A 13114-nucleotide genomic window follows, 5' to 3' on the forward strand; every position below is an offset into this window, starting at 1 on the left:
CCAGAAATTCATTTTTCTGATTTCATATCATCGCGTGTGGGTGGTTGAAATGATCACTACTATCGGATAATGCGACACCTGATTTTTCCTGTAATTATAATCTGCTCACTACATCGACTCCGGGTATGTAATAACATGAGAATGGGTGCCATATGAGCATATGGATCTGCTCTCCTTTCGAGAGCACCTGAAATCACCCGTGAGGTTGGGTTTAGATTGCGCAGTCATAACTTTTTATGTCGTGTTTTGTGAATTATTTTTTGTCTGTTTATCTTTTTTTCTTTAGCAATGGTGCTGTCATTTATATTTTTTCGTATAGTTTTGATATCCCTTTAGTATCACCCGCCTCTCATTTAAGGTAGAAAAAAACAGAGTGGGCCAGGCTTGGAACTTTCGAGTAAGTAACAATTTTTTTGTAATTCATGTAAAATTATTTCAAAGTTGGACATCGCTGTTCTAATGCTTGGTACACATGAACTTTCTTTTCATCGATTATTTACTTTCTCTAAAGTACATTGGATAAGAGGAATCATCAAAGTGGGATTACTTTTGTTGTATTGAAACCCCAATAATGAACGTGTTCTGGAAAGGCTGAAACTACGTTAGAATGTTAAATGTTTGAGAATAATTTTATTCATCTAAGCTTCAAATTCAACCCTTATAAACCATAAGATATTTTTAGTAAAAAAAACTTTCAATTTCTTGAGAACATTCTTGCCTTTGTTAACTGTTACTTAAAAACCAAGAATACAACATCAATTATAGATAACCTTATTTGTTTCTAGCAAATTGTATCGTAAATTTTCGTTCCTAAATGTTCTTTAACATTTTTTTTTTTTAATCTCGCGTCACTAGATAAACGAGCGCCTGGCGAACAAAACAATAAGCCTGGTATCTTTGATGAGGTAAAAATTGGAACTTTTGTGTATGATAATAACCGCCAATCTTACCGCGAGAATCAGTGACTATGATGATAATTATTTTGTAGCAAAAAGTAAAATCGTTAAAAAAACTGCACTCCGAGGACAATTCAAACGGTCCCTAATCAAATGGCAAAATTAAAAGCTCAAACTCGTCAAACGAATGGATAACAACTTGTATTCAGATAATGAACTTTCAATTGGGTTTAATCGAAGAGTTGGCATACTATTGAATTTGTCAAAAGTATTTTTTAAGTTAATTCGGTCAGTATTATCTCGTTCTGTAAACAGGGATAAACTTATCTGTAAAAATAAGAATGAAACGCTTGTTGGTTAAATGCATGTTAATCTGAAAGTATAAAGTATATAGTATATGATCGATTGATTTTGTTGACATAAAGACAAGGTGGCGATATTGTATGTCTTTTCACAAACATAAAAACGTGTCTACCAGTTTGGTTCTCAAAAGTTGATCGATATGGATAGAGAGCGAGAAATTTTACTACCAATTTGGAGATATGAATAACTGTACTCTATCTATATGGTTTCATTGTATAATCACTAGTGATTGTTTAAAAACAATTAGGGCCGATGGAATGAATTTGTTTGACTTTACAATCATTATATTGTTTACAAGTTGTTTCAGCCGATAGAAGGTATGATAAAAAATGAAATCAAATATTGGTCGGTGGAATAATGCTAGACTTTGACTATATGCCTAATATCTCTCCACTATTATTGTGTCCTTCAATCTTGAAACATTTTGGGTTTTAATATAGCGTCATCATTGATCATCATTGATTATGATCTTGCAGTTGAAATGCATCATGAAAAATATCCTACTCAAGCCACTCTTTATTAAAATATAAGGATATGTTGTGTCCTACTGACCTCTAGCGGTAATAGTTCTAGTTCCTTCATCACGTTAGTATTGCACCAGGGATCTCTATCGTGATGTCTGTTGATACATCTTAATGTTCTTTATATTTTTTGCTGTTCTGTTTCCTTTTTTGTGTATTGTCCTATATGATTTATTGGAGCTCTTTTTATCCATGAATGGTCTTACTAAGGATTTAGATGCGTTTTTATTGCATTACTTTGGTCAACGATGTAGATTACGTTTAGAAAAGCAAGCTGTTTAGCTTGGTGATTATTTTGCTGTTGTTTCATATATTTGTTGTGCGTGTAAGATCATGTGATATTTTGGTCAAAAGAGTATTTATGTATATTGTTAACATCAGCTAAAAAGTCGAAAGTTCGGCATCATTATAGTTCATTTGCTAGTGATATGCTCCATGAATATTTTCAGTTTTCAAATCTTAAATGCAATTTAACTTGGTCAGGTTCCACTCATTCAATGTAGTAAAACTGTCAGTTGAGTTTAAACATAATGTAATTTTCTTATGATATATTTTATATTTTTTCAATCATCATACTGACTCCATAACAAAAGTGTTCGACTTGATAATTGACATAGTTGTTAAAATTTTAAACAAAAAGATTATAATTTGATATGTAGACTTGTGTCATTTGGAACATCTATAATACTAAAATTACGAGTTCCAATTTGTCAGCCGTCATCGGGTAAAAACGACAAATCAAAGAATTCGACTTTATATATAACTAATATTGGACAATGGTGTAGATTAAAAATTACACCACTCCAGACCCTTTTGTTTTCCAAACAATTAATATTGCCAATAATTAACAAGTTCCGGGTCAAATCCGATACCGATACCAATAGTATATTCACCTGTTTCCTATAACCTTATCTGAACGTTCCGCTTTGACAGGCGCACCACCAAACGGTGTATTTAGGATTTTGCTGTATACACGGGTCATAATCAAAGGGCTGACACTTCTAAATTCAATCATTGTCAAATTGTTCCCTATTGTAGTTTTATTCAGCAATAAGCAAGACTAAGATAACTAATATAAGACAATGCTGTTGATTAATAAACACTCCATTCCTGGATAGCCAAGACCTTTATGTTTTACCAATAATTGATAAGTGCTAGGTCGACGGGTTCAAACAGAAAGATTTGAAAGCAGAGAAAACTGTGTATCTTATAATCGACATGACTTTATCAGATGACAATACCAATTACTAAAATAAGGCTTATATATATATAATTAGGCATAGTTATATACTTTAATTCAGTGACGGACCCGCGATATCACGGGTATGTACTTGTAAAAATTAAAATTAAAAAAAATCTGAACTCGAAGACAAATTCTTATGGAAAGTCCCTTATCAAATGACAAAATCAAAAGCTCAAACAATGTCAAAAACATCAAGCAAATGGACAACAACTGTCATATTCCTGACTTCATACAGACATTATCTCTCAAAGTGAGAGGTTTAGCTTTCTTTTGTAGATAATGGGGAGCTTGAACCTTGTTTATAGCTAGCTTAATTTTCACTTGTATGACAGTCGTAGAAAATTTCACAAAAAAGGTAAATATGTCAAAAATAGGGGTAAGGCAGTCAACGTTATTATCTTAATTACTATAACAGAAAACATATACTAGTATACAAATAATCATTAACCATGACACAATAACATAATGACGGTATCTATAAGTACAGAGTCACGTCATATGTAACCAATAAACATAAAAAGGAATACAGAAAAAGCATATTAGCAAAAAACGAAACAAAAATACAAAAAGTATCATACAATAAAAACACAATGAAGGAATGTATAAGTAAAGAGCAACCTCAAGTTAATACCACCAAAAAAAAAACCAGACTAAACAGTTGACTGTCTCTCTGGTATTTTACGTCCCTCTTTTTCAACGACATATTCATAAAGACAAATAAAGGAATACTAGAATACGTTATTAAGACTATAAACAACTTCAGTCCCCAGAATCTATACTTTAAGACTATTGCGTATTATTTCCGAATTTGATATATAAAAATAAGAAGATGTGGTATGATTACCAATGAGACAACTCTAGGTTACCGTACGGTTTTCAACAATGAGCAAAGCCCATACCGCAAAGTCAGCTTTAAAAGCACTCGAACTGACATATGTAAAACAATGTAAACGAGAAAACAATCGGCCTAATTTAAGTACATAAAATGAACGAAAAACAAATATGTAACGCATTAACAAACGACAATCAAAGAATTACAGGCTCCTGACTTGGGAAAGGCACATACATACAAAATGTTGCGGGGTTAAACATGTTAGCGGAATCCCTCCCTCTAACAGTGGCACAGTGGTGTTACAGTACAATATAAGAACGAACTATCAAAATCAGTTGAAAACGGCTTTACTCATCAGATGGATACAAAAAAAATACATCTAACAAAAACACAGAGTGGACGTGGTAGGATATTTGCATATCCCAACAACAAAAGGACACTAAGTATTGATCTGCGTGTAATCGCAGTTACTAACAACTTGTTCAAAGCCACCAACAACTAGTACAAAAATAATGCATCTAAGACTTAATCATTAATCAGTACACATCCAATATAATATTATATATATGTTTATGAAAAATGTGCACTTTTTTGGCAATTCGCTAGCATTCTATTGCGTGTCCTAACAGCCAAACAGTTTTGTATATTGAATTTTAGAATTGTTATTATATTGATAACTTCGCTCTGTTATTTGTAACAGATTGATATTAATGTGATATGATTGTTATATTATTCGATTAATCTATGATGACAAAACAAATTTAGATATTACAATGCAATTAAATCAATTTGTCAATTATTCGTTTGGATAATTATAAAATTATCTTTGTTAATGAAAACTGGTGTGAAGTTTTGTTTCTGGAATAAGGGTAGAATAAGGGTGAGAGTTCAATTTCACTAAACAATTTATTTCTTTACCCTCCCAAACAACAGGGTTTGTTAGGAAACAAAAATATATAATTGTCTATCACAAATTTACGACAAAAGGGAAGCAATTTTTGTTCCATGTTGATTATTTTCTCTTTTTTAAGGGTGATGTTCCTTTGGCAGCAGGTCTAAGGACACAGTTATCGTCCTTTGGTTTTCGTTGTCTACGAATATAGTCCCTAGTGTAAACAGTGTATAACTTGCATGTTTTATTTGATACACTTTCCCAAGTTATTTCTTGATATTAAATGCATGAAATATTAAGTAGGGGGATGTAATTACAAGTTTAAAAAAATTTGGGTGCTGAATCTTTATGTTAAGTAGTGATTTGGTCCAGTTCCAAAAGGTCAAATTTTATCACGTCTGAAGCTGTCAAACTGAATTTTACACCCCCTTAACACAGAATTGTCAATATTTTGAGTTAGAGCTGGGAGAAGTTTCTATAATTTTGATATTATTTGTCTCACTGGTAGTACACTACACTGTAATAAATCTTTTTGAGAAAGAGCAGGTGCGATTTCTTTAATTTGAATTTATTGTCTAAAAGAAATGCACTACGAAATAACTGTGTTCTCAGGCCAGCATCTTACTTTGTTTATATTTCACAACTAGTTCGATATGTCTGTTGTGACGTTTTTGATTTTTACGAACGTAAGCTATGTATTACTGGTAAGTTATTAAGCCAAGGATTTCGTTACCACAAATTAATAAAACCTTTTCTAAATTCGTCCATAGATATTAAGATTTGGTTTTGAAGTTTGATTGTTCCTGTAGAAAAATTATTTCTAACAGGATAGCACATCCTCATTTATGATGTTTATATTTCACAAGTTCGATATGCCCGTGTCAGTTATGACGTTTTTGATTTTCACGAACGTAATTTTTGTATTTCTGGTAAATTATTAAGGCAAGGGTTTCGCTACCACAAATTACTATAATCTTTTCTAAATTCTTCCATAGATATTAAGATTTGGCTTTGAAGTTTGATTGTTCCTGTAGAATACTTATTTCTAACGGGATAGCACATCCTCATTTATAGAGAGATGTTATTTACCGTGCCTGGAAATTCAGAAACGATCCTGGTATACTTATTGATCCTTCAAAGGTGTAATACCACCAAATCATGGTACGTCACATCCGGTTGTATATAAAAGTAGGTCTGAAAAAAATATTCCTTGAATTTGACAGTTGTAGAAAATTACCCCTGCATTTCAATGCACTTAAATTTTTCTAAGTCATAAACATGTATGTTTTGTGTCTGAAAGCATCATTCTTTTTTTCATTTGATGATCTTATAAAACATTTTGGAAAGTTGAGGTTATATAGTTACCGAAGCAGGTAACCAGTAAATAACAGTGTAAAAAATGGGTTGTTTACTTCCGATGATGGTTACTTTCTGATATGCAAAGAAATATTTTGTGATATTTTCACAGTAGCACTAGAAAGGATTAAACTTTATTCATGCAAAGTTTATCTTTGGTTGAAATAAAGGTAAATACTGTTCATATATCTTAAATGCCAATTTAATAAAGACTAATAAGGGGAATTCAATGATGGTATTACACCTTAAATAAACTTATTCCAAAATTATACCAATTGTTTACTCCTTGTTTTTGATTGTTATTGTCTTAACACTGTAATTAGATCATTGCATATTGTTTTTTATTGGTATTTGTATTGATTTTGTTTTCAGCAAATTAAAAGCAAACTTGATATTATTGTTATATACATATACACAATCATGGATCTACAACCTGTCGATACCATCTTGCCATTGCACAAGGGCATGTTTTTCTCTGACTATTTATGATGTCTTTACACTAAATCCATTTACCTTTAAAACTATTATGAAACTTGACTCAATAGAATTTAGATATAAGATATTTGGACACTGTTTATTGGTTTTTTAAATACGGTAACAGATAATACAAAAAAAAATCTTACGTAACTATCCCTATCATTTACTAACTTAGTTTTAGTTCCTTCGCCACAAGAATTATTATACTGAGTAGAAAGACTTCCTAAAGTTATAACACACTCTCATAACGATCAACTCAACATTCCTATGCACCTAACTCATCATTTCAGAGTTGTTTAACATTAAACAAAGTATTTATCTTTGAAATACATAAAACTCTGAAAGAAAATGATATTTTTAAAACTTTTGAAAAATTAAAACTTAACTAATAATTAATAAAGCCAAGTTCAAATAAGCAAAAGAAATTTACACTTAATAGACTTATATAATATCGTAAAGATGCTTTTATATATATATATAAAAAAGAACAAACAAAGTTTAAAAACACAAAAATATTGAACTTAGAGGAAAATCAATTCGGAAAGTACATAATCACATGGCAAAATCAAATAACAAGCACATCAAAAACGAATGGACAAGAACTGTCATATTCCTGACTTGGTACAGGCATTTTTAAGGGTAGAAAATGGTGGATTAAACCTGGTTTTATAGCACTAACCCTCTCACTTTGATGACAGTCTCACCAAATTCCGTTGTATTTACAATGATGGGTGAACTAAACAGACACAATAAATAAAATAGTCAAAATATGAGTACAGCAGTAATCATCGTGTAACAATTTTAAAAGGGCAAGTTTACAGAACACAAAAACATCTATCTGCAAATTCATTGATTCGCGTGTCGGACGTAATAATATATTTGTCGTTCAATGTACTGACAAACAATTTTGAAATTTCACATAGGCAATGTCAGCATACAGGGTTAAAAAATCAAAAGTATGTAAGAAATTATTTTAGAAATAGACTGAGATTCAAAATAGCCCAACAGTTATAAAGAATTTATTAGAACTCACAAATAGTTAATTCCACTACGCGATTGAATGATTTTGACGTTTGAGTTTCTACGTATTTTGTAATTCATAATAGAAATATATCATAATGGCATAAAATAGAACAATAGCATACTGACGGGATCTTTTAAAGTACAGAGTCACGTTATAAGAACCAAAGAAATACAAAAGGCCGCATATACAAAAACACACCGGCAAAAAATGAAAGACAATACAAACACATTAATGGAATGTTTAAGTACCGAGCCACGTTAAATGGATATCACATAATACAATCCAACAGTAAAAGTAATATTAATGATAGAACAAAGACAAACGAAAGAACAATAAAATACGTTGTTAAGATGATAAACAACATCAGTACGCAGAATCTTTACATCAAAACCATCATGGATTACTTTTGAAGTTGATACGGAGTATTAATCAACAAGGTCCTAGTACCTTCCCATGAACTTTTTTAGAAAAAGGACGTTTTTGTATATTGCTACTAAGGTCTGGGAAATTGATAATTTCAAAATTTAAATCTTCTCGTTTGTAATAGATTCTGGTACTGAGATGACTGTGTAGGTCAAAAGTGTAGATATAAGTCTAAAAATGAGGCGGAGGAAAATTCGTCTGTTGTTTCTTTAATTTCTAGTTCTGGGGGGATATATTAATTGAACCCAATCAAAAAAGTTCGGATTGTTTATGGAAAGAACATCATCAAAATATCTGAAAGTGAAATGAAATAGTCTGGATTCTTTGATCCTCTTGTTTTTGACAAGTGTCTGGAGATACTCCGATTCGTATGAAAATAAGAAGAGGCGCACATTTTTTCCCATAGGAATGCCGACAATTTGTTGGACAAGTCTACCTCCAAACTCAACAAATATGTTGTCGATAAGAAACTCGAGCACTTGTTCTTCTGTGTAGCATGTTTTACTTTTTTGTTTGTTACTATTAATAAAATATGCCTTATGAAATCCCGAAGTAATAAATTTGTAACGTATGCTACCATTTCTATGTTGAAAGGCATTGTGGATAATTTCTTTTAGGCGATTTTTCAATTTCACATGGGGAATAGTGGTAAACAGGGTTGAAAAATCAAAAGTTTGCAGATAACTTATTTCAGAAAAAGACCGAGATTTAAAATTGTCTAGAAGATCTATAAGATTTTTAAGAATCCACATATGGTTAATAATGGTTTACGCGAGTAAACCGTTTCACAGTATTTCTGAAGACCCTCTTTCAATAAAGGCAACAGTAGTATACCGCTGTTCAAAACTCATAAATCTAGGGACAAAAAAACAAAAACGGGGTAACAAACTAAAACCGAGGGAAACCAATTAAATATAAGAGGAGAACAACGACACAACATTAAAATGTAACACACAGAGAAACGGACCAAGATTCAGACAAAATCCCACGAAAATAACAAATATAACATCAAATACATGAATTTGGGATAGACAAGTACCGTCTTTTCGCACTGTGAATTTACACTCAAAAATAAGAGAAAACAAACGACGCAACGTTGAAATGTTAAAACGAATTACAATGACCATATTCCTGACTTGGTACAGGACATTTTTAAAGAAAAGAATGGTTGGTTGAACCTGGTTTTGTGGCATGCCAAACGTCGCACTTTAATGGCAATGTTAAATAAAACATTGAAATGCATATAATATTACAGGACTACAATACAAATAAATAGGAGAACGTATCAGACAAAGAAACACATGATTAATAGATAACAAAAAGCATCAGGTTTAAAATTCAATACGCGAAAACGCGCTTCGTACACACAAGACTCACATGGGGAATCAAAAATGTCCGCAAATAAAAACAGTGCAATACGTGAAAGGAATGTTTGGTACGTTCGTCTCATGTCTTATCTTGTTCTTATTTACTCTATTCGTGATAGATAAAAACGAGGCTTGCCAATTAGGCAACAATCTTTTTTGAATGAAAAATCCTTTTTTGAATTTTTAGGTTTTTTTTTCAAGGAGTCGCAATGAACTATTGAAATGCTATATAATATCATTGCATAAAAGTACAAATGTGCAGATATATTTTGTTGAAAAAAATATGTTGATATTTCAAATCAATGGCGCATAGAATATGTTGATTTTATTGAAAATATTGTTATGTTATTAAAAAAAAAATTGGAATAAATAAATAAATTGATGAAACATTTGAAGGCGTTAAAATCAATGTGCCAAAACCAACATCTGTAAAAAAATCGCCGAAGTCCAGGACCCATTTTATTAAATGATCATTCGCTTATTTTTTCTTTGTTGTCGTTTATATTCTTTTCGCAAAATTATATTTGCCCGGATAACTGTATAAAATTAACAGATTGTACATGATCTGTAAAATATTTTAAACTTCTTTTTCTACAATAACGAATTTCCGTTGTTGTAAGGGAGATAACTTAGTTTTTTATATTATCGATACTCTTCCTCATAACATGAATACAATGACCTAATGGATAGAGGACGTAATTGATGGTGGTTTTTTTTTTATAAAAATGCACATACTTTTATGTCCAATCTAAAGAAATGACATCTTGTACAATTTTCAAAGTGCACGACAATGTCTTTCTTGTATCAACTAAAAAGTACACTGCATGACAAGTCTTTTGTCAAAAATTACCGAAGTCATCTTCAGAAATAAAATAAAAAACACGTATAACTTAATGCGTCCAAAGCGTTTTCTGGATATACCGTCATCAGGAACGTTCAAAGCCTAATATTGGAAAAACCAGAATGTATATAAACGAAACAGTTGAAGAGCTATATAAACAAAGAGGGACGAACGATATCAGAGGGACAGTCAAACTCATAAATCGAAAATAAACTGACAACGCCATGACTAAAATGAAAAGGACAACCGGACAAACAATAGTACACATGACACAACATAGAAAACATAGGAATAAACAACACAAAATTATACTTCATGTAATGGCCAAATGAATCTGGTGCCAACTTTGCCAGAGGGAGTTGTAACTCTAATTTCTATAATTTAAAATTTATAAACGGCAAATTTAGAGAGGTTCCAATTAGGATATATGATTATTTCCTTCTTATACCGTCCTAACTATTATTCGAATGTCAATATCATATCGAGATTTAGGAATGTTCATATTGTATTTACTCAGGCGGCCAACAAAAGTGCTCATGGTATAAAAAGGAAACAATGTTATAACTACGATTAGAACTTATCATCCTTTTTCACTTTTTCAGAAAACAAAATGAACTTTGCTAGTTTTGGTGAAATTTTATTCAAATTTCCCGAGATCACAGGCGGGGTAGATGAGTGATTGCGAAAAACTGTCTTAAAATCAATACTATTCAGACTAAAGAACAACAGTTTGGTGGTGATATGTATGCATACATCTATTCTATCTATCCTGAGCAATCGTACGCGTATTTTTAAAATTTGTTTTTTCTAACAGACCAAACAACCTGATCCAAAATGAATTAATAAAACTGTCACACACCAGAACAAACTATTTTGAAAATCCTATTAATTGATGATTGATCGCATTTACAGATAACAATTCTTCTTATGTATTTTCTATAGCTAACTTTAGAACAAACTTTAACCCACCATTTCCTTCATTCGAAAATGCTAGTACCAAGTCAGAAATTCGACATTGTTTTTCGTTTGATGTGTTTGAGCTTTTGATTTTGCCATTAGAGTACAGAATTTTCGTTTTAAACTTTCCCTGGAGTTTTTTTTTAATTATTTAACTTTTTTTTCTAGATGAGAACTTTGAAGGTCAACTGTGATAAAATTGTAGCTACCGCCGAAAATTTGTGATAATTTGTAAAATGACCGACATTTTGTCCTTAAAACTTGGCCCTTAATTGCTTTTTCTGTTTATTGTATAGACACTTTAACCTTCTAAAAGTTTGTCTGAAAACTTGCCATCATTTTTCAATTTGGTTCTTTATTCTCTCCTCACAACCCTTGTGTATGACAGCAATATTATGATCGGACGTGGACCAATAATTGTAATTATGATAATTTATATTGTAAAATATGAGCCACGAGACACAATATGAAGCTCTATGCCGATCAACAAAAATATGAAATATTTAGCGGCAGTTTAATAATACATATAATGGGATGAATGAGGGAAAAAAAGTATAGCAAAGCACAATAGATCATATTAATCATTCAAACGAGACTTACTAGAAAAACAACAGACATACCAACATAGATAAACAACTACAGATAGTTCTTGGTCCAGATATCCTGACTTCGTATTACATGTAGCACGAAATGTGTTGCTGTTAAACAGTTTTCCTTTTTATACCATTATTCGTCAAATTAAAACACTAAAAACATTTGAGAAATGTGCATATAATAGTGATATAAAGGTTATTTATGAATACTGCCAGCATTTTTGTCTTCTGTATTTGGCATGTATTGGTATACTCATAGTTCTGTGTGTTATTTACTTCTGGTTTAACACGTTTATTTCTTTTATTTTCATTACATTACTTAGCTGTTGCAAAATGATAAAATGTGTTTACACTACTCATTGAAGAAACCTACATCTATTAGTGACACGTGAATGTCTTCAGAATTGGGAGATAATGGCGGCGTAGATATAACATTAAGTGCTTGTGTATCAAATAATTAATGTACGGACAGTACCGTATTAAACAGAAATAAACAAGGCAACAATTAGAAATAAATACAGCACAGAAAAAAATGAGTTAAACATTACAAAGTTAACTATTGAAACAATTCTATTCAAGCGTAAAATTAATCTTGCATGTTAATTCGGGTGCACCAAAACGGTCAGTGTTAAGTTTCATCAATCAAAGGTGCAAATATACGAAAGCTTAGTTCTGATCGAGTTCTTTTCAAAAGCTACGAACTTTCAAATGAATTCTTTTAAATCTATTAAAAGTTCATATGGCAACAATTACCGAATGTATTAGGTATAGTTTTATATCTTTTGTCACGTTATTTTCATGAAAATGTGTACACCATCTGCAAACCATTAGTGATATAACACAACTCTGAAATACATCCAAAACATTTTCCTTGTGTTTCTAACTACATGTTATACTTATAATATTTCCGAGCTTCCCTTACGATGTACTAAGTATTTGATACGAAGAACGACACAACTCTTTGTTTCCCTGCTTTGCATAGGTCATGTTCAAATGCATGCAGGGAAATTGTGTTACGAATTAACATTTCATAGCACGCATCCTCCTTATACTCTCAAAATTGAAAATTGGTCGATTCTTTTTAATAAAATGAACTTTTAAATGATTTTGCAAGTATAGAATATTCTACATTTTTTTGTTTAATCTCTAATTCTACCTTAATAGCGGATTAAAATTACACTGGTTTACCATAGCGTTACAATGTTTTAAATATGTGGGAACTTTCCTTAATCTACCAATTTATCACTACCCATTTAAATAAAGGCAACAGTTGTTCGATATTCATAAATCGATTGGAAAAAAATCCGGGTTACAACCTAAACCTGAAGG

The sequence above is a fragment of the Mytilus trossulus genome, chromosome 7 (assembly GCF_036588685.1).
Source record: "Mytilus trossulus isolate FHL-02 chromosome 7, PNRI_Mtr1.1.1.hap1, whole genome shotgun sequence".
In the NCBI taxonomy this organism is placed as follows: Eukaryota; Metazoa; Mollusca; class Bivalvia; order Mytilida; family Mytilidae; genus Mytilus; species Mytilus trossulus.